The sequence below is a fragment of the Neoarius graeffei genome, chromosome 16, assembly GCF_027579695.1.
Source record: "Neoarius graeffei isolate fNeoGra1 chromosome 16, fNeoGra1.pri, whole genome shotgun sequence".
Lineage (NCBI taxonomy): Eukaryota > Metazoa > Chordata > Actinopteri > Siluriformes > Ariidae > Neoarius > Neoarius graeffei.
In genome coordinates this window covers 14530299-14555897 of record NC_083584.1, presented here as the reverse complement: position 1 = coordinate 14555897, position 25599 = coordinate 14530299, and the positions used below count along the sequence as shown (strand labels likewise).

The following is a 25599-nucleotide window of genomic DNA, read 5'->3' as shown; positions in this document are numbered from 1 at the left end:
GGGAGGGACATGGGGTGTATACTTCCGCTCAATAGAACACCGGGTTTTTTGTAGCCGTTAGCTTGCGCTGTGGAAAAAATGGCAAAAAAAAAAGAAAGCTTACTAAAATTTTTAAAATGAATTCTCCAACTTGTTTTGTAAACCCTTTATTTCTTAACTATTACTTGAATTGATTGCACTTATGTTTGCTGGCACTGCTTTTAATGAGCAGGAGAAAAACAGGAAGGGCTCAGAAAACGACCGCAGGTCGGAATCGAACCCAGGTCCACGGATTTATGGTATGGCGCCTTACCCACCTGAGCCACGAAATCCAGCTGGCACTGCTTTTAAATACCCTACTTAAATCCTTAAAATGAGTCATTTAATTCATGTCTTGTGTGATCTGATCTCCAGTAGTGAAATAAACCGGTTGTGATATGAGTACAGTCTGTTATTTTAGAAGATAAATTTAATATATAATTTAATATATAGCCTAATAAAAAATAATATTTTAACATAATATCACGACATATTACTGTCTGTAACTGTTCGTCACTAAAGCGTTTTCTAAGATCATAATGTCTGATATTATTATTTTTTACACACACAATAAGCGTGTGTGCGTAAAGTTATAGTAAACCACCCCCGCCTTTTTTTTTTTGAGTCGCCGGACCCACCCACCTCCTGCGTTCCGGGACCTCCCACTTCATAAATTAAGCACTGCCTAAAATCATTACATAACTTATTTAAATAACTATAGGCCTATCGTTAATAATAAAACACAGGTCAATCAAGTTTATCAAGCTGACGATTTCACTCCAAATCAGCAAATCCATTGAATTCCTCATCCTCGGTGTTGCTTCTGAACAACTCTGCCAACTCCAGCGGCAGATGAAGCGCCGTTTCCTCCTCTTCTGCGTGGCTGTCGTCAGACTCGGCATCAGCTCCAGTTATTCCGCGGTGAAAAAAAACAAAAAAACATATATACGTCGCACCGGAGTGTAAGTCGCATGGCCAGCCGAACCATGAAAAAAAGTGCAACTTATAGTCCGAAAAATACGGTATATTTTACTTGACTTTTGGATCAACTTGTTACTGTAAGGGGAGGGGAGGAAAAAAAAGATTTCTGCACTTGCTTTTGTGCTAAGATTATTTTATTCTTGTATTCGTCCTGAAAGTGACTTGAATTTTTTCATTGACTTTGTTCTGGCACTGATCTCTCTTAAGATTACCTTTGAATTACCACTTTGTTAATTGTACTTAAGTAAGGTCTTGCTTTTTGAGTTTGGAAAGTGTTTCATTAAAGAATAAATGCTCAGTGTGGTGTTTAAGAAATGTTTTAATAAATATTGAAATGTTAAAATTTCAGATTTTTTTTGTGCGTGTTGGACAAGGCAAATTGTTATATTAAATAACTGGAAAATATCTGCAATAAAATTGTTAGGTTAAAGGAACAGTCCACCGTATTTCCATAATGAAATATGCTCTTATCTGAATTGAGACGAGCTGCTCCGTACCTATCCGAGCTTTGCGCGACCTCCCAGTCAGTCAGACGCAGTCAGACGCGCTGTCACTCCTGTTAGCAATGTAGCAAGGCTCAGTATGGCCAACGGTATTTTTTGGGGCTGTATCATATGCGCTGCCGAAGCGCGCAGAAGGTGTTAGTACGCCTGTCATTATAGTGCGGACTTTCCATAGCATAGAAAATCGCTACGTTTCAATTTGTGTAACTGAACTTGTTTCATGTCACTGGTCATATAAACCTATGTAAACAGGAAAAACGCGGAAGAGTTTGGTCACATCTAACTACAGCCCCAAAAAATACCGTTGGCCATACTGAGCCTAGCTACATTGCTAACAGGAGTGACAGCGCGTCTGACTGCGTCTGACTGACTGGGAGGTCGCGCAAAGCTCGGAGAGGTACGGAGCAGCTCGTCTCAATTCAGATAAGAGCATATTTCATTATGGAAATACGGTGGACTGTTCCTTTAATCAAAATTGTTAGTCAAATAATTGGAAAAAAAAAATCGCTAGATTAATCGTTTAAAGAATAATCGTTTGGGACAGCCCTAGAGATCAGCCAATCACAGACTCTGTTATGACATAATATATTCACCGAGTGTAACATTTGGAAGAAAATTAGAAGTAGATCCAACCCATATCTTTACAATTTTTCATGGGCCATCCGGTTTGGTGATACTTGCCATCCCGGTTTTGAAAAACAGATGGATAAATGTGAAAGTTACCGTTCAATGTCTGCCAGTCTGGCCTCATTTCATCCATCCATTATCTGTAGCCACTTATCCTGTACAGCAGTGGTCACCAACCTGTCGATCGCGATCGACTGGTCGATCTTTGAAACATGCCCTGTAGATCCCGAAAATAATAGAAAAATAAATGTTATGGCTGATTAATGTTCAGTTTTGCAAGCGCCTCTCTGTCTCTCTCGATCCAGTCCTTGTGTTATTTCAGGGTTACAGGCTGCATTAAATTGACCAATAAGATCAAAGTCAAGTCAACGTTGTCAAATATGCTATACATGCTCGACATACAGCACAGATGAAATATCAGTCCTCTCTGACCCACGGTGCAAACAGGCAATGCAATAAATAAAAATAGAATAATTGAAAAAAAAAACCCAATATAAACAGTGTAAACACTAGATAAGAACTACACACAGACTAAACACTAAGACAATATAAACAGTATAAACACTATATATGAACTAGACATAGACTAAACACTCATTACACACACACACAATGGGTGCGATTTGCTGGGGGAGATTGGGGGGGGGGGATCATCCCCCCCTCTGGTTTTTATCTCTGCTGAAAAAAAATTCCTCGGCGACAACCCCGTCAATAAAACAAACAAACCAAAAAAAAAAAAATAAGTTGACATGACAGGCATGTTGTGACAGTTTTCTATGGTCTACATTGCACTCAAAATGACCCGAAGTGGCAGCTTTGATGTTCACGAATGTCCCCAGCAAATAGATACATTGTAATAACAATATCTTTGCGTTCTCAGAACGCAAAGATATTATCTACAATGTATCCATTTGCTGGGGACATTTGTGAACATCAAAGCTGCCACTTCGGGTCATTTTGAAAGTGAGTGTGTGTGACAGCGCGCCTTTTGGCGGATGCCGCCTTTTTCACGGCCGATTTTTTTTTTTTTTTAGGGGGGGCGTTGGAGTGTCTGATTATAATTTCAAAGTAAATTCTGCATTAAAATTACTCATCTCATTATCTCTAGCCGCTTTATCCTGTTCTACAGGGTCGCAGGAAAGCTGGAGCCTATCCCAGCTGACTACGGGCGAAAGGCAGGGTACACCCTGGACAAGTCGCCAGGTCATCACAGGGCTGACACAGACACAGACAACCATTCACACTCACATTCACACCTACGGTCAATTTAGAGTCACCAGTTAACCTAACCTGCATGTCTTTGGACTGTGGGGGAAACCGGAGCACCCGGAGGAAACCCACGCGGACACAGGGAGAACATGCAAACTCCACACAGAAAGGCCCTCGCCGGCCACGGGGCTCGAACCCGGACCTTCTTGCTGTGAGGCGACAGCGCTAACCACTACACCACCGTGCCGCCCATTAAAATTACTAAATAAGCAAATCCGTTACAGTCCATGAAACAGGAAGTATAAGGATGAGAAAAAAACAGTTTAAATCGGAAAGCTGCACACAATGTGAACTGCGCCATCAGAGCAAACTGTTCATTTAGTATTCATGTATTTTAGTGATTTTCGAGTCACTGTCCATTTAATCCGGAGGGAGAGAAACATCACAGCAACACGACAAGCAATGCGAACTTTGTTGTGTATTTAGTCAGAGAGATAGGAAGATGAATTTACTATCTCTGGTTTAGTGTTCGTTTTCATTTAGTGTTATTCATTTGATATCATTGGATGTTATTGAGCTGTTAGCCTGTTGTTACCTTAATTTTGTGACGTTTCATGATTAAAAAAAAAACCCATCCCCTCTTCTGGTTTTTTGACAAATCGCACCCTGCATATACACACACACAAATTGGTTCAAATAACCAAACAGTCAAGGGCACTTGAGGTATAGCGCAAATGAGTGCAAATAGTGCAAAAAAATAGTGCAAATGAGCGAGGTAAAGTGAGATGTGCGGTTCCTGAGTTCAGTGTGTTAATGAACGATGAGATGTATGCATGTGTGTGTGTTGGGGGGGGGGGGACTGTGAGAATGACATGTCAGATGCTGAAGGGGGGTGTGCGAGCAGAATCTGTGGCGGGGGCAGAGGGGGGAGGAGGGGCAGAACAGGGAGGGAGTTGAGCCTCCTGACTGCCTGGTGAAAGAAACTGTTCTTGAGCCTGCTGGTTTTGGCCCGGAGACTCCGCAGTCTCCTCCCCGACGGCAGCAGGCTGAAGAGGCTGTGAGATGGGTGGGTGGGGTCACCTGCAATCCTGATGGCTTTGCGGGTGAGGCGGGAGTTAGAAATATCCATTAGAGAAGGGAGAGAGACACCAATGATCCTCTCAGCTGCTCTCACGATGCGCTGCAGAGACTTGCAGCAGGACACGGTGCAGGCACCGTACCACACGGTGATGCAGCTGGTCAGGATGTTCTCGATGGTGTCTCTGTAGAATGTGTGCATGATGGGGGCCGGGGCTCTTGCTCTCCTCAGTTTGCGGAGAAAGTACAGACGCTGTTGGGCTTTTCTGGCCAGTGATGCGGTGTTGTTGCTCCAGGACAGGTCTTCAAAGATGTGCACACCCAGAAACTTGGTGCTGCTCACCCTTTCCACTGCAGCACCGTCGATAGATAGTGGAGCATGCTGAGTGTGCTCTCTCCTGAAGTCCACAACAATCTCCTTCGTCTTCTCCACGTTCAGACGGAGATTGTTGTCCTTGCACCACATGGCCAAGCGGCTCACCTCACTCCTGTAGATTGTCTCATCGCCATTGTTGATGAGACCCACCACAGTCGTGTCATCCGCAAACTTGAGATTTGAGCAACCGGAGCACCCGGAGGAAACCCACGCGGACACAGGGAGAACATGCAAACTCCACACAGAAAGGCCCTCGCCGGCCACGGGGCTCGAACCCGGACCTTCTTGCTGTGAGGCGACAGCGCTAACCACTACACCACCGTGCCGCCCATTAAAATTACTAAATAAGCAAATCCGTTACAGTCCATGAAACAGGAAGTATAAGGATGAGAAAAAACAGTTTAAATCGGAAAGCTGCACACAATGTGAACTGCGCCATCAGAGCAAACTGTTCATTTAGTATTCATGTATTTTAGTGATTTTCGAGTCACTGTCCATTTAATCCGGAGGGAGAGAAACATCACAGCAATGCGACAAGCAATGCGAACTTTGTTGTGTATTTAGTCAGAGAGATAGGAAGATGAATTTACTATCTCTGGTTTAGTGTTCGTTTTCATTTAGTGTTATTCATTTGATATCATTGGATGTTATTGAGCTGTTAGCCTGTTGTTACCTTAATTTTGTGACGTTTCATGATTAAAAAAAAAAACCCATCCCCTCTTCTGGTTTTTTGACAAATCGCACCCTGCATATACACACACACAAATTGGTTCAAATAACCAAACAGTCAAGGGCACTTGAGGTATAGCGCAAATGAGTGCAAATAGTGCAAAAAAATAGTGCAAATGAGCGAGGTAAAGTGAGATGTGCGGTTCCTGAGTTCAGTGTGTTAATGAACGATGAGATGTATGCATGTGTGTGTGTTGGGGGGGGGGGACTGTGAGAATGACATGTCAGATGCTGAAGGGGGGTGTGCGAGCAGAATCTGTGGCGGGGGCAGAGGGGGGAGGAGGGGCAGAACAGGGAGGGAGTTGAGCCTCCTGACTGCCTGGTGAAAGAAACTGTTCTTGAGCCTGCTGGTTTTGGCCCGGAGACTCCGCAGTCTCCTCCCCGACGGCAGCAGGCTGAAGAGGCTGTGAGATGGGTGGGTGGGGTCACCTGCAATCCTGATGGCTTTGCGGGTGAGGCGGGAGTTAGAAATATCCATTAGAGAAGGGAGAGAGACACCAATGATCCTCTCAGCTGCTCTCACGATGCGCTGCAGAGACTTGCAGCAGGACACGGTGCAGGCACCGTACCACACGGTGATGCAGCTGGTCAGGATGTTCTCGATGGTGTCTCTGTAGAATGTGTGCATGATGGGGGCCGGGGCTCTTGCTCTCCTCAGTTTGAGGAGAAAGTACAGACGCTGTTGGGCTTTTCTGGCCAGTGATGCGGTGTTGTTGCTCCAGGACAGGTCTTCAAAGATGTGCACACCCAGAAACTTGGTGCTGCTCACCCTTTCCACTGCAGCACCGTCGATAGATAGTGGAGCATGCTGAGTGTGCTCTCTCCTGAAGTCCACAACAATCTCCTTCGTCTTCTCCACGTTCAGACGGAGATTGTTGTCCTTGCACCACATGGCCAAGCGGCTCACCTCACTCCTGTAGATTGTCTCATCGCCATTGTTGATGAGACCCACCACAGTCGTGTCATCCGCAAACTTGAGATTTGAGCTGGATGTTGGTGTGCAGTCATGGGTCAGCAGAGTGAAGAGGAGGGGGCTTAGCACACATCCTTGGGGGCCCCCGTGTTCAGTGTGATGGTGCTGGAGGAGTTGCTGCCAACCCGTACAGTCTGTGGTCTCCCCTTCAGGAAGTCCAGCAGCCAGTTGCACAGGGAGGTGTTGAGTCCCAGCTGGTCCAGTTTGTGAATGAGCTGCTGAGGAATGATTGTGTTGAATGCTGAGCTAAAGTCTATGAACAGCATTCTGACATACGAGTCTTTTGTCTCCAGGTGGGTGAGGGCTGAGTGGAGGGCAGTGGAGATGGCGTCATCGGTCGAACGGTTGGACTGATATGCAAACTGGAAAGGATCCAGGGCGGGGGGGAGGGCAGACTTGATATGCCTCATGACTAGCCGCTCGAAGCACTTCATGAGGATGGGAGTGAGTGCGACAGGGCGGTAGTCATTGAAGCAGGAGGGAGACAGCTTCTTCAGGACCGGGATGATGGTGGTGGTTTTGAGGCACGTGGGGACAACAGCCTGGCTCAACGAGATGTTAAAGATGTCTGTAAAGACATCTGTGAGCTCCTCGGCACAGTCTCTCAGGACACGACCAGGAATGTTATCAGGACCCGGGGCTTTTCGTGCATTTGTCGTCCTGAGAGCTCTCATCACACTGTCTGGGGACAGCGTCAACACCTGGTCGCCAGGAGGTGGTGGGATCTTCTGTGCCATGGTGCTGTTGTCTGCCTCAAAGCGAGCGAAGAAGTTGTTCAACTGATTCAGCAGAGACGTGGAGTTGTCACAGGTCTGTGGCAAGGGCTTATAGTCTGTGATGGTCTGAATCCCTTGCCACAGGTTCCTGGTGTGTCTGCGGTCATTGAAATGGTCAGCAATGTGCCTGGAATACTGTCTCTTGGCCACCTTGATGCCTCGTGACAGACTGGCCCTAGCTGTCCTCAGGCCCACCTCGTCCCCAGCTCTGAAGGCGGCGTTCCGAGCCCACAGGAGCCTATAGACTTCCCCTGTCAGCCATGGCTTTTGATTGGCCCGAATGGAGATGGTTCTGGTGACCGTAACGTCGTCCATGCACTTCCTCATGTAGGCAGTGACGGTCTCCGTGTACTCCTGGAGATCTGTGGTGTTGTTGTAGGTGGCCGCCGGTCTGAACATGCTCCAGTCAGTAGTGGAAAAACAGTCCTGGAGTGCCTCTGAGGACCCCTCTGGCCACACACGCATCTGTTTTGTAGCTGGTTTGGTGACTTTAACCAGTGGCCTGTATGCTGGCATTAGCATAACAGTGGAGTGATCTGAGGCCCCAAGGTAGGGGAGGAGTAGGGCTTTGTAGGCATCTTTATGCATGGTGTAAACATTGTCCAGAGTATTGTTTCCACGTGTAGGAAAGTGGATATGTCCATAGAGTTTTGGAAACACGCTTTTGGGGTTTGCATGATTGAAATCCCCAGCCAGGATGAGGAAAGCATCTGGGTGAGCTGTCTGCTGCTCACTGATGTGCTGATAGAGTTCATTCAGTGCTTCACTCCTGTTATTGGAGCCGGGAGGGATGTACATTGCTACCAGCAATATGGCTGTGAATTCCCTCGGCAGATAGAATGGCCGGCACTTAATAATCATAAACTCCACCAGAGGTGAGCAGTGTTTGCAGACCACAACAGCATCACGGCACCATGCATCACTGATGTAAACAGAGTCCACCGCCGCGAGTCTTCCCCCCCTCGACTAGCGCTCTGTCTGACCGGTAGCATGTTAACCGGGCTAGCTGAATGGCACAGTCTGGGACGCTGTCATTAAGCCATGTTTCCACAAACACAAGGACACAGCACTCATTCACAGACTTGAAAGATGAGCGGAGCAGGCGGACATAATCCAGCTTGTTGTCCAGCGAGCGTACGTTGTCCAGAGTGATGGTAGGGATAGCCGGCCGGTAAGGGCTAGCCGCTAGCCTAGTTCGGATACCTCCGCTTTTGCCTCTCTTCTGCTTCCACATGTTCCGCCTGTGGTGCTTCTACTGCAGGCTGGATGCGGGGGGGGGGGGGGGGGGGGGGGGGGGGGGGGGGTGTCGGTGCTTGAGCAGGCCTCCGGAGCAAACCGTAGCCGCATAGCACTTCTGCGTCTGCTGGATTTATATCCATGAATATAGTTCTGCGGATGTCAAGCAGAAACTCACGAAAGTATGTGCGCCTTGAGACTAATGGACGCGACAAAGACGAACAGATACACACTGTTTTAAAACGCAAAAAACACGAAAACACCATTCTGTCGGGACAGAGAGGAGCTGCTGCGTGTGTGCGCGCCGCCATCTTGGAAACCAAAGGAGGATACTGGCACATTAACTGTCGCAAAATGACAGTATACGGCTCTAGTGGGTGATAGCCGATAGACTACAATGTTGTCAGCTAGCATGGCAGAGGCTCCAAGAAAGAAGTCGAAAACATATTTTCATCCAGAATGGGAAGAGGAATTTCTTTTCACCATGGTGAAAGACAGGTGTGTGTGCACGCTGTGCCACCAAACTCTAGTACTGTCTAAAAAGAGGGAATCTGGAACAGCACCACAATACTAACCATGACTAATCCAAAGACAGCTTCCCCGCCAAGCGCGCAATCCGCGCTAAGAAAGTTGCTGAGCTGAAAGTGGGGTTGAAGGCCCAGCAGTTACTTTTCACAAAACCTGCTGCTCAAAATAAGGCTGCGACTGAAGCTTCATTTCGTATAAGTCACCTTTTGGCTAAACACAAGAAGCCTTTTACAGATGGCGATTTATTCAAGTAGACAATGGCCATCACTGCAGAGACGGTTTTCAATGGCTTCAAAAACGACATCAAAACCATGCTCCACAGTGTTCAGCTTGGCCCCAATACAGTGGCGAGGAGGGTCGAGGAAATGTCAGGGGATATGGATCGACAATTGCTAAAAGACTTGTCACACTGAATATTTTTCTCTACAGTTTGATGAATCCCTGCATGTAATGGACACAGCTCAGCTTGTTGTTTGTCAGGATGGCGTTCCCAGACTCTACAACAAAAGAGGCTCTCCTCACTCTTTTGCACTTAAAGGAGAGAACAAGAGGTGATGATATTTACAACAAGTTTAAAAAATATATATATATGTCCGTGATAATGACATCCCTGATCACAAACTGGTGGCAATTACTACTGATGAAGCCCCAGTGATGCGCAGTGCGTGCACTGGATTTATTGTGCTGTGCCATAATGACCATGATTTTCCTGACTTCGTGAATTACCACTGTGTCATTCACCAGCAGGCCTTGGCGGGGAAGGTCGTGAACTTCTCATGTTATGACTCTGGTGGTCAAACTGATCAATTTGATTCGAGCAAAAGCGCTTCAGCACCGCTTATTCAAGGCGTTATTGGATGAGCTTGATGCCACGTATGGAGACCTACTCCTCCACGCTGATGTCCAGTGGTTGAGTCGCAGCAAAGTGCTGCAGCGATTTGTTGATTTGCTGCCCCAGATAAAGACTTTTCTGGAGACAAGGAACGAGAAGCATGAGGAGCTGTCAGATGATCAGTGGCTGCTGGACCTGACGTTTCTGACAGACCTGACGTCAAAACTGAACGCACTGAACAACAAGTTCCAGGGAAAAGACCGACACCTGCCCCACATGATAAGCGCAGTGAATGCGTTCAAGGCCAAGCTCAGTGTTTGGAACACACATCTGAAAAACGGGAGGCTGACACTTTCCCAGCCTGGAGAAAATGTCACAGGTCACTGGTGACCAGGATGCTTTTCACCCTGAGCAGTACCATGTTCACCTGGACAAAGTGGCAGCAGAGTTCAGTCAGCGTTTTGGTGAATTAGACGTCATGGAAGACGTTGCTGCATTCGTCTCAAACCCATTCCTGACTATTGATGTAGAACAGGTAGCAGCCAAATTTCAGCAGGTACCGTATTTGCTGTGCCTATTGGGGTTGACATGGAGATGGTTGATTTGCAAAACGAAATTGAGCTTAAAGCAAGACCACGGGACAGTGACTTTTGGGGACTTGTCAGCAGGGAGAAGTTTCCCCTCCTCACCTCATGTGCACCAAGAGTGAGTGCCTACTTTGGATCCACTTACCTCTGTGAAATGGCGTTTTCACAGATGAAAATCAAATCAAAGTACAGGAGCCGCCTTACTGACAAACACCTCACAGACCATCTCAGACTAGCTGTCAGTAGCTATGAGCCAAACTACAAAGCACTCACAGACGGTATGCAGTCACAGCCATCTCACTAACCTGGGTGAACAACATGCCAGTTTTGACATCTGATAGCAATGTGAAAAGTGATGCATGAGATGGGACATAACTGCACTGAGCTTAACTATACTGACAAATTGTGTGTGTTAACAAAATTTACAGTTCTATTTTCTAAAATGCTGATGTTATGGAACTTGCATGTGATCTGCTCACTGCTAGTGTGTTGTGTGCGTGCGTGCACGCCCCTTCTATGAATAAAATAATTGCCTCATACAAAAGGAAATAAGCCACACCTTTATTTTTTGTGTTGGACATAAAGCTGCACTTGGCCCAATTGCACTGACTGAGAATTTTGTTAGCATTACAGTTCTATTTTCTAAAATGCTGATATTGTGACTTGAATGAAGCTTCAGTGAATAAGCATAACACTTGATATGATCTGTTTGTCTACCATAAACAAAATACTGTCATATAAAGTGGAAAATAGGTCACATGCCTTTACTTTTTGTGTTGAAATAAAATTGAATAATTAAACTTAGAATTGAAGTTGATGTGTTGTAGAAGACAGCTATGGCCAGTTTGATATGTTAGTGTTTTCTTGGTTGCATTAAATATGAACGTTGGACCAAAGCATTTCATGTAATTCAAATACAATTAGCCTGAATAAAAGGCTTCAAGTTGGAAGTACAATCTGGGCTGTCTTTTTCTTTCAACACTTCAATAAGTAGATCTTGCCTGTCACCAAGGTGGAGGTCAGGGATCTTGGGCTTAAAAGGGTTGGAGACCACTGCTGTACAGGGTCGCAGGCAAGCTGGAGCCTGTCCCAGCTGACTATGGGCGAGAGGCGGGGTACACCCTGGACAAGCTGCCAGATCATCGCAGGGCTGACACAGCGACAAACAATCATTCACACCTACAGTCAATTTAGAGCCACTAATTAACCTAAGCTGCAACAATTAGTCCAATTTGCATGCCTTTAGACCAGGGGTGGGCAAACTTTTTGGCTCAGGGGCCACATTGACTTTTGAAATTTGCCAGGCGGGCCGGGCCAACACCAAATTCATACATATCGAACATAAACCAGAAAAGCGTTAGTGTTATTGTAAGGCCTTCACTGACAGAGACCCAAATGCAGATCAGATTGACATTTATTTTAGTTCTCAGTCAACAAAGGCAGAGCAGAAAAATGCTTGCAGTTCAATAGATTGGCACTGGATCCATCCAGAAAAGTAACACACACACACACGTGACAGTAAGAAAAGTAGCACACTTAATTCTTAAATTACATCTTTGAGCTGCCAGGATGAGTAGGATGCCAGTGTATTTGTATATTTGTATCATTTTATACATACAACTAAATTGCATATCATTAAATTGAACTAAATTACATATCGGTACATATCATTTTTGTACATTTCACTGAACTCGTAGATTTACACCTGAGTGTTTTTTTTTTTTAACCATCCACTTCCAGCCTGCCAGTACAACCAACCACCATTAGTAGGAGAGGTACCACACCATTCCAAAATGTTTGCAGTTCAACAGTTTGGGTACCACACCATGCCAACATGTTTGCAGTTCAGTGGTTTGGCACTGGATCCATCCAGCCCACAAAATCAAACAAAAAAGCTCAAGAAAGCAAAAAACTCCAAACTGGTTTTCAGGTTCAAAGTCACTCACTGAAATATTTCCAGTCCTCAAAAAATCAAAACACAGGTTCCAAACAGGTTTTCATATTCCAAAAGGCCACTCATAGATCAGAATAACCTCCACAGGCAAAAGTCCAGGAACAGATATAAGCAGAAGCAAGGTCAGCTGCTCATAATACACCTATAATAGCAGACAGGGACATAAATGAGGGGCGGAGCAGACACCCAAAAGCACACGGTACTTAAAAACAAACACCAGCACTACAGCAGCCACCCACAACAACCAAAATTACTAAGAGTTATACTTTTTATATTATTATGTCTGTAAACATGTGACTACCATCTTATTACAGCTCCAACATAGTTTTAAAAAGAGAAAGTGTTCATACTCACATTCACTCAGCAACCGCTGAGCTGTATTCGTCCGTTCTTGCGCTGACTGGTTGTTAGCATAATTAGCATGCTTGGAGGAAAAGTGCCGTTTGATGTTATATTCCTTTAAAACTGCAGCGGTTTCTTTGCAAATAAGGCATACAGCCTTTGATCGGACTTCAGCAAAAAAATATTTAGTTGTCCATTCTTTATTGAACACCCTGCACTCACTGTCCACTTTTCTTTTTTTAGGACCACTCATTGTAAAGTTTTATCCTGTGTTCTCCAGATCATCAGTGGCACGGGCGCCAGAATGACTTCCATGGCACACGCTGCACCACTCTGCAAATGTAATCTCGCGTGAATACGACTGACTGGAAAGACGGATCTCTAGAACACCTGTCTACGTGATAACACTGACGCTTATAATTTATAGATCTGCTCAATCGTGTTTATATGATTGTCTTCCGCGGGCCGGATGTGGCCCGCAGGCCGTAGTTTGCCCACCTCTGCTTTAGACTGTGGGAAAAACTGCTTTCTCCACAGAAGAAACCCAGGACCTTCTTGCTGTGAGGTGACAGTGCTAGCCACTAGAGAGCGTGCACATGCACTATTTATCTGCCATCTTGGACGGCATGGCCGTGCATAGAACTTAGATGAGCCCGTTCTAATTATCAAGTGTGTGGGAGTAGATCTTTCGAGAATGGTTATATCTTGTTCAGCATTTGGTTGTACCAATAGACAGGGCCAAAAGGAGGGCCTGTCATTTTATAGATTCCCCGCAGACGAGGAGAGACGCGCAAAATGGGTGTCCGCTGTGCGAAGAGAAAACTGGTACCCCAGTTCTACCAGCCGAATTTGTAGTGAACATATCAGGTAGGTGTAATCTTCTAATTCAATACTCCTAGTGCATCTGTTAAGTTGATTTTCGGATTGAATGATAACTGCATAGCCGGTGATTTGTGATTTTTTTTTTCAGACAAAAACATACATATTTACAACCCTGTCATTATCTGGAACTGAGTTTAGATTTCGAACATTCTTACGATAAAATGTCCTGCATAGTCTCTTTATGATAAACGTCTTAATGCCACTTACCCGTGAGGTTATCAAGTAGACATTCTTCTTCGGAACCTTCCAGAGGTATAGTTGGGATACCCATCCCGCAACAAAATATTTATAAGCTTCCAGGCTCTTGTAAGCTTTGAGGGCTTTGCCAGTGTAACACGATTCACGATTAACAAGAAAATTGTAAATGTCGTGGTAGGCCAGATCGGGCAAATCGCCGGCACCGCAGCTCCGAATTTCCCTGAACAAGGATTGCGGCAAGTTGTACGGCTCTGCAATCCCCAACCTGGAACACTTTTCCACGTAACGCTGCCTCACGTCACCTTCATGATGCTGAACAAACTTAGACAAGTTATCGCACGATGTAGATGGGTATTTTTCGAATTTTCTTGGGGATTACTCCCTGGATCCATTACGCTCTCGCAAGGTAAACAAATCTGAAACCGTCCAATATGGCGGAGTAAACACGGACGGGTCACGTGACTGCACATCCTCTATACTAGGGGTCGACCGATAATCGGCCTGGCCGATATATCGGGCCGATATTCTGCATTTTTAGGGTTATCGGTATCGGCCATAATTTCCACCGATATGCCGATAACATGACTTTTTGCATCCATTTAGTTCCTAACGCGACTCTCACTGCACGTACTTTCCTGCACTCGCGTCTCTGAGTTCAAGAACACGGTCCCGCCCCCCACAACATCTGATTTGTTTGGCACAAAAGATATAGCCAATCGACACGTGTAGCTAAATGCTGTGAACTGTTTCAAGGCGGCCGTACAGGCACTCAGGCAGAAGCGGCACAAGGGATACAGCCAATCAACATGCGTAGCTAAACGCTGTGAACTGTTTCAAGGCGGCCGTACGGGCACTCGGGCAGAACCAGATCCCACTTCAAGGTAAGGACATGCTGCTTTTGCCGCAATAAGTCAAGTCAAGTTTATTTGTATAGCGCTTTTAACAATAAACATTGTCGCAAAGCAGCTTTACAGAATTTGAACGACTTAAAACATGAGCTAATTTTATCCCTCATCTATCCCCAATGAGCAAGCCTGTGGCGACGGTGGCAAGGAAAAACTCCCTCAGACGACATGAGGAAGAAACCTCGAGAGGAACCAGACTCAAAAGGGAACCCATCCTCATTTGGGCAACAACAGACAGCCTGACTATAATATTAACAGTTTTAACATGAGGACAGTTTCGTTGATGTTATAACTCTTTATTGATGGAAACTTGAGTGCAAAACTGTTCATGATAACTGCAGTCCTAAAGTTAGCAAGACAACTGTAGTCCTCAGCCATAAAAGCATTACTGTAAGAGTCCAGAGCATTCTCCAGGTATAACCCTCAACTGTCCTCATGGGGCCGTCCTTCACAGGAGCGGTGCGATAAAACTCCGACCAGACACAGGGCACCAGGATGGACCAAGCAGGTCCGAGGGGCAGAAGAGGCCAGCACCTCAATCCCAGGACCAACATGCAACCCAGAGGGACAGATTGGGGGGGGGGGAGAGAGAGAAAGAAAACACATGTTGTTAGGTATGCCCTAAAAATGACAAGTATTAAATCTGTGTAGTAGGCTCGCAGAGACGAGAGTCTTTACATCAGGCATAACACACAACAATGGCATGTTAATATGGTAAAAAATATATCATGACCTGCTCTGGCTGGATGCTTGATTGGGTGATGGGAGCACACTCCTCAGCAATGATGAGATGCAGCCATCTGGACTGCATCTCATCATTGACCCACAGGATCACAGGACCCTTCGGGCTGGCCAAGACAATTCAGTGACATTTCACCGGGTCTGGGACATGCGACAGAAAGTCTGACGGCCGATTCCCTGCAGGCTACAATAGCCAGTCGAGGTCTCCACTAGGGCTGTGCCGATAGACGATGCCATCGTCCATCGACGATGGTGGTCATCCATCACGATGGAGAGCCACCATCGTGATACCACGCCCCCTCCTGTCATAATCATGCATATACGGTATCATCTGGGCCTATTTAACCTAAAAAGTTAGTTTTTTGTTAGTTTAGTTAGTTAGTTTTGTTTAATATATAAATATATAACATATTATAAATACATAATTATATAAATCATTATAAAGTAATATCCTATTACCGCTTGTTCACGTAGGCTATGGTGCAGGGACGTGCTAGTGAACATAACGTGGTTACACAAATACAGTATGCTACTAATAATAAATTTTGACTTCATTTTTTAGCCTACACTATACTTTTAATGTAAAATTTGTCATGTTGTTCAAACAAATAGCCACTATTAACAGTCGGGAAATATTTCACCTTATCAAACGGCAGTGAAGCGCAGACTTCGGCAGAAGTCAAATAACTTTAATCTGGTAAATAGGCCTACTTTCAGACTCCAAAATGGTCCACTCTAAGCCATAATGTCAAACCAAATGGAAGAATGAAGGTGATTCTGACAAATGTAAAGACAGTAAAAAAAAAAACAATATTAAATCATGATTTTAAAAGCTGGTGCAATAATTCAAACACTAATAAATTGGAAAAATTAGCGCGTTCAAGTGCGCACTAAAGGCCGAAACGCATCTTCAATTGATATGGTGTAAATAAACAATGAGTAATAGCTTATGTGTAGTTTCTTCTCATAGTTTGAATACTAGTCTTTCATTGTTAGAGCAGATTAATATCTTACCGTGACCAGTGAGTGCTCGGGGAGGTTCATTTCCACCTGCGCTTTGCGCAGCTCATTTCTCCGAAGCCAGCTGTGCGCAAACGCAGTGTTGACTGCTCGGCAAACTCCAAACGCTCGGTCTGTACTGGCCCTCTGTTGCGCAAGCGAGTTGGTTATGGCCAGGTTCAAATTGTGCTCAAAACAACTTAACCACGGCCATTTCAATTGCCTGATGGCTGTGACAATGTTCGCCCCGTTGTTATATAGGCGATCTTTTTCTCCTCTATTTTCCATTCGGCAAGTGTCTCGCGCAATGCGTCTTCTGAATTGTCCGCTGAATGTGTCTCTGGCATGAAACTCGTCTGCAGGCATTTGGACTGCATTGCCCACTCTCGGTCCACATAATGTACGGTAGCTGACATATAGGGCATCATGTTGCAGCTGGACCACATATCCGTTATCAAGGCCAAATATTCCACATCACCTAGCGCTTTTTTTTCTTAACGTGCCAAAGCCTCGGATGAGTATCTAATACTTTTAATAATAATAATAATAATAATAATAATAATAATAATATTATATTTAATAATGTGGTATTAAAATCCCCCCCACGATATGATCGTCCATCACGATGTTTGCACTGTAAACATCGTCGATGCCAATTAAGGGGACATCGCACAGCCCTAGTCTCCACCCTCTCCACCAAAAGATTTCTTGTTGACTCCATGTAACTCAGAGGGACAGATTTGGGGTGGGAGGGGGAGGGAAAGAAAACACAGGTTGTTAGGTATGCCCAATGTCACCTGAATAAGTAGGAGCAGTGTACATATTGCACCGAGTACAAGCAGGGACTCCGGCAACTAACTATGACAGCATAACTAAAAGGAGAGAGCCAGAAGGTAACACAGCCATGAGGGAGCCCCGGGACATAAAGCAGCCAGCCACTACACCGTCAACAAACTCGAGTGAGCAAGCGAGTGGGGACTGACAGCATCCATACATCCCAGTTTACCAAAACACTCTATGTCTGAGGACCCTCTAGATCTACACCTTTACCTCATAAACACCATTAACAAAAGGCTTGACTAAACAGATATGTTTTCAGCCGAGACTTAAATAAGTCACACACACACACAAGTTGCAAAAGCACAACATCATTATATGTTTACATTCTTCATCTACTACTCGTTAAAATTGTCCATTTGCATCTGTGTAGCCAGGCAAACTTAGCTTACGGAAGGAAGCACATGAATTAGCCTACAACCAACTAGTCTCGCTGAAACTACATGTAATGCTTCCTTCACTACAATATAATCCTCCTAAATTGGGAATATTAGGCTTGGGCATTAAAAGCATTAGAATGTAGATGGTTACTTGTTAAGTTGTTACATAATAGGGAGTGATAGCCGACTTTATGTTTGATTTTACTTTTTAAAAAATGCTGCAGGCAGCTCCCTACACTTGATTTGTTATTTAAAAACTACTTGAAGTTGGTAAGTCTTACTTAGTTCTTAGTGTAAAAGAATCCAGAGTGTATTTTCATTTATTTTCCACTGAAAATGGTGAGCTGTAATATAGTAGGGAGTGATTCATTTTTTTATTGGTGAATATTTATTTTATTATTATTTTATTTCTCATTTTATTCTAACTAATGTTTGACTTTATTGTACAAATGCTGCTGGCATCTCCCTGCACAAAATTTCATGTTCAATTTTACAATTAAACATACATTTCATGGACATGAAGGTCTGTGTCAGTGTGTGCTATGTTTAATTTCATGTGAATTATAATGTTTACATTTATCGGTTGCACATATCGGTTATCGGCATCCCAATTCCATAATAATCGGTATCGGTATTGGCCCTGAAAAAAACATATTGGTCGATCCCTGCTCTATACCACCGTGCTGCTGGCCTTATTTCCCCACAATGTTATGTCGATGCACGAAGTTCCCATGCCCTGTTAAAATCCAACAGGACTCACCCAGCTCACTTTTCACTGTATTCATGTCATGAGCGAAAAATACCCAAGCTTGGAGCTACTATTAAATATAAATTTATACCATAAACTCTTCAGCTCAATCCCACTTAATGGTTTATTTTTGAAAAATCTTAACTTAAAAAAAAAAAAGAAATAAAAGTGGGCATCTCCGTACTTTTTTTTTTTTATAAATTGATGGGGGGCGGCACCTGGCACCCCTTCCACAAATCCATGCCAGCTACTTTTCACGGTGCATTGTGGGATACACTATAATAGGGTATAATAATTCTTACTATACATTCGGACAGCACTACAAAACCGCGAACTCTATATAGTGAGTTATTTCGGACACAGGGATGGCAAAGTTCTTCCTTTTAGTGGAAAGCGTTTTAATAAAAATCAAGGAATGTGCTACATTGTGGAAAGAGTTGAAAGAAAGACCGGAAAGCAAGATTGTAACAGAAACAGACTTTCGTGATTTTGATGGGAGTGGTTCATGTATAAAACAAGAGGCAGAAGCTAGGCAAGGCAGCAGAAGTGTGGGAATTATTAGGTAGGTTACATTAACCTGTCAATTTTCTGTGCAATTGTGAGGTTTACACTAATTTGTACACCCAAAAAAAAAAAGATTTAGATCGAAATGTGGCAGTCGAGAAGTCTTCTACTAAATCTACTATGAATAGTTAAAGCTAGACTGCCTTTCAATTTCATAAAAATCGGTGAAATGTCATTCCTTCTGAAATTTAATACGTTTATTTCTGTAATATCTCATATCAGGCCATTCCAGGGTATCTGCACATTTTTCAAGTACAAATTTAAAGACTTTTAAGAACTTTTCAAGACCTCTAAATGGAAAAATTAAGACTGTACCATGGCAAAGAAAATGATAAATACGACAACTTAAAATTGTTTCCTGCAATAGTTTTTTTTACTAACTTTAAAAAGAATGCACACAATTGGTGAACAACAGGGTGCATCAATGGCAACTGTTAGACATGCAAACAGCTGAAGCAAAGTCGTGTGTTTTGGGCCTGCAGAACTACTGTAGCTGCAAGGAGAAGACTGGTGTTTACTGGAGAAAACACCATGAATCATTTCAAAAACGAAAACAATAAACGGCAAGTAGAACCAGCTGAACAACCTTAGCCGGCATTATTTCAATCCCCAAAGATTATCTTTGATGTGTGATTTTGTGTCCGACAGCAAAATCAGTCTGAGTGTCGTACAGTATACAGCTGGCTGAGGAAGTTCTCGAGTATCTTCTGCATTATAGCAGGTAACAGCATAAACCTGTTTATGCAGTCATACAATCATCAGAGCGTTACATTAAACACAGAAAAACAACTGTCACCTTTCATAACCATTATCAATATTAATCAATGTGTTGTAATAACTGTAAACTAATTATCATCAGTGCAATTGTTATATCAATGTTCATTATTCAAAAATGATTATTAATTATTATCGATAATCCATGAATAATTGTTTGTATTACTACTTATAATAATAATAATAATAATAATCTACTTTTTAAATAATTTAAAAAAGTTAACTCAATTTTATAACATTTTAATAATCACTACTTATTAGCTATATTAATTAATAATTAATAGAGTAGCAATTATAATTCAGTATTATTAATTACTATTTAATTAATAAGCAGTGATTATCAAAATGTAATTTAATAATAAGTAGTTATCATCAACTACTAAATTATACTAATAAATAATAAGTAGTGATTATTAAAATGCTATAAAAGAGTTATAAGATTGGTTAAAATTATTATTAAAAAAGTAGCAATTATTATTATTAGTAGTAGTAGTGATACAAACAATTATTCATGGATCATAGATAATTTGTTTTTAATAGTGAACACTGATATAACAATTGAACTGATAATAATAATAATAATAATAATAATAATAATAACAAGTATTACTAGTAGTGTTATTGTTTATTATTAGTAGTAGTACAGTTATATTAATGTTCACTATTTAAAATTATCTATAATCCATGAGTATTTGTTTGCATTCTACCAATTACTACTTTTTAATAATTTGTAATAATTTTTAATAACTTTTAATAACTTAATTTTAGAACATTTAATAATCCCTAGTACTTATTAATCACTAATTCATAAGTAGTAATGATTAATAATCAATAATAATTACTATTACTACTAATTATTAGTGGTTGTTAATATTCTTATTATATTAAAAACACTGTTGTAGACGATAAGTAATAAAACTAAAACTTTTTGTACAAATTATTTATATTGTACACTATATTTAGAATTGTTGTATTTTCTGGAGTTCTTTTTAATTGAGTTTTGAAATAAAGGTTGTTTATATATTTATATTAAACTTAGTACAATAAACAATGTTAATTATTTTTAAAAAAATTATGCTAGTCATTATTATTTCCTATAAGCCCCATTTTCCACCTGATTCTTGTGCGCATGCGCGAACCCCCCTGCGTTTCACTCCGGAGCGCTTGACCTCTAACACACGCGCGCGCCTCGTGTCCGTGAAAAAGCAGTTTCCCAGTGCGCCGTGTCCCCAGCGCTGCGTTATCGTCTTTAAACACATTTGTGCAATCCAGCGCTTTTTATTGCAAACGATTCTTCTTATTTTGGGGGTATTTGTCATCCCCCAACCACTTGTTAAACAGACATCTTCCCATAATTATCAACGCTTTCTAGCGCCCACATAAGCTACCTGCGCATCTCTCACTCTTCACACCCATCTTCTCACACATTGTTTTAGAATAAAAATAAAATTATTTTATGTAATTTTATTTCTCTATTGTTTACTGTTTTTGTTTTTACTTCTGTAAAGCACATTGAACTGCCATTGTGTATGAAATGTGCTATATAAATAAACTTGCCTTCACACCCACCATACCACACCACACTTCCTCCAGTAGCCTCCTAACGTTAGTTCTTGATCTACGGAATGCACAGAACCAATGCTGCCTCCAAAAGGTTCGCTGGTCACTTTTAAAATTACGGTTAAAAAAAAAAAAATACTCCAAACCGGATGGAGCCATTTCACTCGTTCGGTCCAATATTAAATTTAATACCTCCCTTTCGAAAATTCCAGTCATTCCAAACAATTTAAGATGTTTTTAGGCCTTGAAAACCGAAAGTTGTATTTAAGACTTTTTAAGGACCCGCGGGACCCCTGCATTCTGTGGCTGGGAAGTTACTTAATTTGAAGGAATTCCCTCACAATGTACAATCACTTGCTTCATGCAGTCAAGCAGACAGAGGAAGTCCGTGTGCGCATGCGCAAGGTTACCACCTTCTGCTGCTTTTGGGTTTTAGGGCAGCTGGCATCCACAGTGTTGCATTACTGCCATCTACAGGTTTAACTTTGACTATGCACTGACAGCAGATGCAGTCTCCTGCTAAATTTTGAATTAAAAGTGGCATGAGCTAAAATTCATTGAATTTGCAATGTGAAAGTCTTCATTTGTCTTGGGATGTGTATCGTGTGGAAATGCAAACAGAAAATTCTAGTGTTATGATATGGGTACCGCGTGGCAGCACCCAAATAACACATTCCTGAAATATAGGAGAGAAATGATGAGGCAGGGCAACAGCAAATGCTTTCCCAGTTCTCTACAGTAATTTATTAAACATTCTTTTCAGCAAGTGCGTGTCATTGCTTTCTTTTGAATCAGTGTTCAATGTGTATTCAAAGTCTTAACAGAATCAAGTTCACTTTCAATGTAAACACAAACACATGGAATATTTCCCATTGCATAAGATACATACTTTCCTTTCACTTTTTTCCTTCTCCTCCTCCTCTTTAAAAGTCCCTTATTCCATCTGTATACATGAAGTACAAAAACCATGGTATAATTCACCACTTAACTGTTCAAAATACATTACTGAAATCATGGTAGTATCATGGTTTGGGCCTGTTTTGCTGCATCTGGGCCAGGACGGCTTGCCATCATTGATGGAACAATGAATTCTGAATTATACCAGCAAATTCTAAAGGAAAACCATCTGTCCATGAACTGAATCTCAAGAGAAGGTGGGTCTTGCAGCAAGACAACGACCCTAAGCACACAAGTCATTCTACCAAAGAATGGTTAAAGAAGAATAAAGTTAATGTTTTGGAATGGCCAAGTCAAAGTCCTGACCTTAATCCACTTGAAATGTTGTGAGCAGTTCATGTGAGGAAACCCACCAACATCCCAGAGTTGAAGCTGTTCTGTACGGAGGAATGGGCTAAAATTCCTCCAAGCCGATGTGCAGGACTGATCAACAGTTACCGCAAACGTTTAGTTGCAGTTCTTGCTGCACAAGGGGGTCACATCAGATACTGAAAGCAAAGATTCACATACTTTTGTCACTCACACATGTAACATTGGATCATTTTCCTCAATAAATAAATGACCAAGTATAATATTTTTGTCTCATTTGTTTAACTGGGTTCTCTTTATCTACTTTTAGGACTTGTGTGAAAATCTGATGATGTTTTAGGTCATATTTATGCAGAAATATAGAAAATTCTAAAGGGTTCAAAAACTTTCAAGCACCACTGTAAACTCAAAGCACAAGGAGCTTACAACATTTAGTGGGTGCAAACACATGCACCGAGTTAACCAGCAAGCATCAACATTGTTGGCTCATCTAACACTATACATGCGCATTTGCGTGTGGGAGAAAACGTGTGGGTCTTCCCAAGGGTAGCTAGCTAGTGATGGAGACTTTGCGAGCTCTTCTTGCAAAATGTGCGTCACCATCACTAGCTACTGTAGCTACCCTCAGTGAGACCTAGCTTTCCCACATCAAATTGAAACTCAAAACGTACTTGACAAAAATAGTTAGCCAACTTCACCATATTTTACACATTACTAACCTGGAATACAGGAAAGAAACGATAAAACAGGGCAAGAGCATGCTGATGCTGATGCTTCTTCTTGCCATTTTATGGCAGTTGGCAAACAGCGTTATGCTACATTACCTCCACCAACTGGTAAGGAGTGAATGGATGGATAAAATTAAATTCTCTCCATCAGTTTCACTCTTCTGAGATAACTGAAACAAAAATAACATTTTTCTCCAGAGCTTCTTTGCAAAAGATCCCGCAAATCCAAATTTAATTTTAGTTTTTCAATGTTCAATCTCAATTCTCTTCTCACTGTTTCACGTTTTGGACAGTAAATCATAACATGTATTGTTTCTTCTTGACCACAAAATTCACAACTTCCTGTATTATGTCTCCTTATTGTAAATAAATTGCTATTTAATCCTGTATGACCAAAACGCAGCCTAGATATGACAGTTTCTTCTCTCCAGCCATGTGTCCGAAATCACTCACTACATAGTAGACTACTGTCGTGGAAATTCTCAAAACTTACTCTCCTAAGCAAAAGTGCTTCAAAGAGGTTGCAGAAAAGTTTAGACCTTTATCAAAAATCAATTGATAAAAGCAGAGTACAGTCTGGAGAGTGAACTGGTTCCAAATCTCAAGTCATCCATTATAGTATTCCACCAATGCCAGACTTACACTATAAGGATACATTTCAGCCTCTCTTGCAATAAACAATCAAACATTCATCACTCTGATCATAATACAAAATCATGCCTTGTTATCTCCCCCAACCATCAGCGGCAATTTTATACATTTTGCAGATTAACATTTTACCAGCAACAGCTGTATAAACATACACAATATGAACAAGCTATCAAAACAAATAATACAAAACTAAACAATACAATTAGGGCGGCACGGTGGTGTAGTGGTTAGCGCTGTCGCCTCACAGCAAGAAGGTCCGGGTTCGAGCCCCGGGGCCGGCGAGGGCCTTTCTGTGTGGAGTTTGCATGTTCTCCCCGTGTCCGCGTGGGTTTCCTCCGGGTGCTCCGGTTTCCCCCACAGTCCAAAGACATGCAGGTTAGGTTAACTGGTGACTCTAAATTGACCGTAGGTGTGAATGTGAGTGTGAATGGTTGTCTGTGTCTATGTGTCAGCCCTGTGATGACCTGGCGACTTGTCCAGGGTGTACCCCGCCTTTCGCCCGTAGTCAGCTGGGATGGGCTCCGGCTTGCCTGCGACCCTGTAGAAGGATAAAGCAGCTAGAGATAATGAGATGAGATGAGATGAGACATTCATCACTCTGATCATAATACAAAATCATGCCTTGTTATCTCCCCCAACCATCAGCGGCAATTTTATACATTTTGCAGATTAACATTTTACCAGCAACAGCTGTATAAACATACACAATATGAACAAGCTATCAAAACAAATAATACAAAACTAAACAATACAATTAGGGCGGCACGGTGGTGTAGTGGTTAGCCCTGTCGCCTCACAGCAAGAAGGTCCGGGTTCGAGCCCCGGGGCCGGCGAGGGCCTTTCTGTGTGGAGTTTGCATGTTCTCCCCGTGTCCGCGTGGGTTTCCTCCGGGTGCTCCGGTTTCCCCCACAGTCCAAAGACATGCAGGTTAGGTTAACTGGTGACTCTAAATTGACCGTAGGTGTGAATGTGAGTGTGAATGGTTGTCTGTGTCTATGTGTCAGCCCTGTGATGACCTGGCGACTTGTCCAGGGTGTACCCCGCCTTTCGCCCGTAGTCAGCTGGGATGGGCTCCGGCTTGCCTGCGACCCTGTAGAAGGATAAAGCAGCTAGAGATAATGAGATGAGATGAGATGAGACATTCATCACTCTGATCATAATACAAAATCATGCCTTGTTATCTCCCCCAACCATCAGCGGCAATTTTATACATTTTGCAGATTAACATTTTACCAGCAACAGCTGTATAAACATACACAATATGAACAAGCTATCAAAACAAATAATACAAAACTAAACAATACAATTAGGGCGGCACGGTGGTGTAGTGGTTAGCCCTGTCGCCTCACAGCAAGAAGGTCCGGGTTCGAGCCCCGGGGCCGGCGAGGGCCTTTCTGTGTGGAGTTTGCATGTTCTCCCCGTGTCCGCGTGGGTTTCCTCCGGGTGCTCCGGTTTCCCCCACAGTCCAAAGACATACAGGTTAGGTTAACTGGTGACTCTAAATTGACCGTAGGTGTGAATGTGAGTGTGAATGGTTGTCTGTGTCTATTGCCGCTTTTCCACTACAAACGCGGCTGAGCCGTGCCGTGCCGAGTCGAACTGAGTCGAGCTGAGCGGG

At 42.9% G+C, this 25599-nt stretch overlaps 2 long non-coding RNA genes across 2 annotated transcripts; both read right to left on the bottom strand.

Moving 5' to 3' along the window:
- Positions 1-11848: 11848 nt before the first annotated feature.
- On the bottom strand, positions 11849-19875 carry LOC132900446 (uncharacterized). The gene is made up of 2 exons (XR_009656783.1): positions 12761-19875; positions 11849-12548 (listed from the first exon to the last, which is right to left on the bottom strand). It is a non-coding gene; the product is annotated as an uncharacterized LOC132900446 (long non-coding RNA).
- A 2179-nt stretch (positions 19876-22054) lies between these two features.
- Positions 22055-24882, bottom strand: LOC132900449 (uncharacterized). The gene is made up of 2 exons (XR_009656784.1): positions 24446-24882; positions 22055-22781 (listed from the first exon to the last, which is right to left on the bottom strand). It is a non-coding gene; the product is annotated as an uncharacterized LOC132900449 (long non-coding RNA).
- Between the last annotated feature and the right edge of the window lie 717 nt (positions 24883-25599).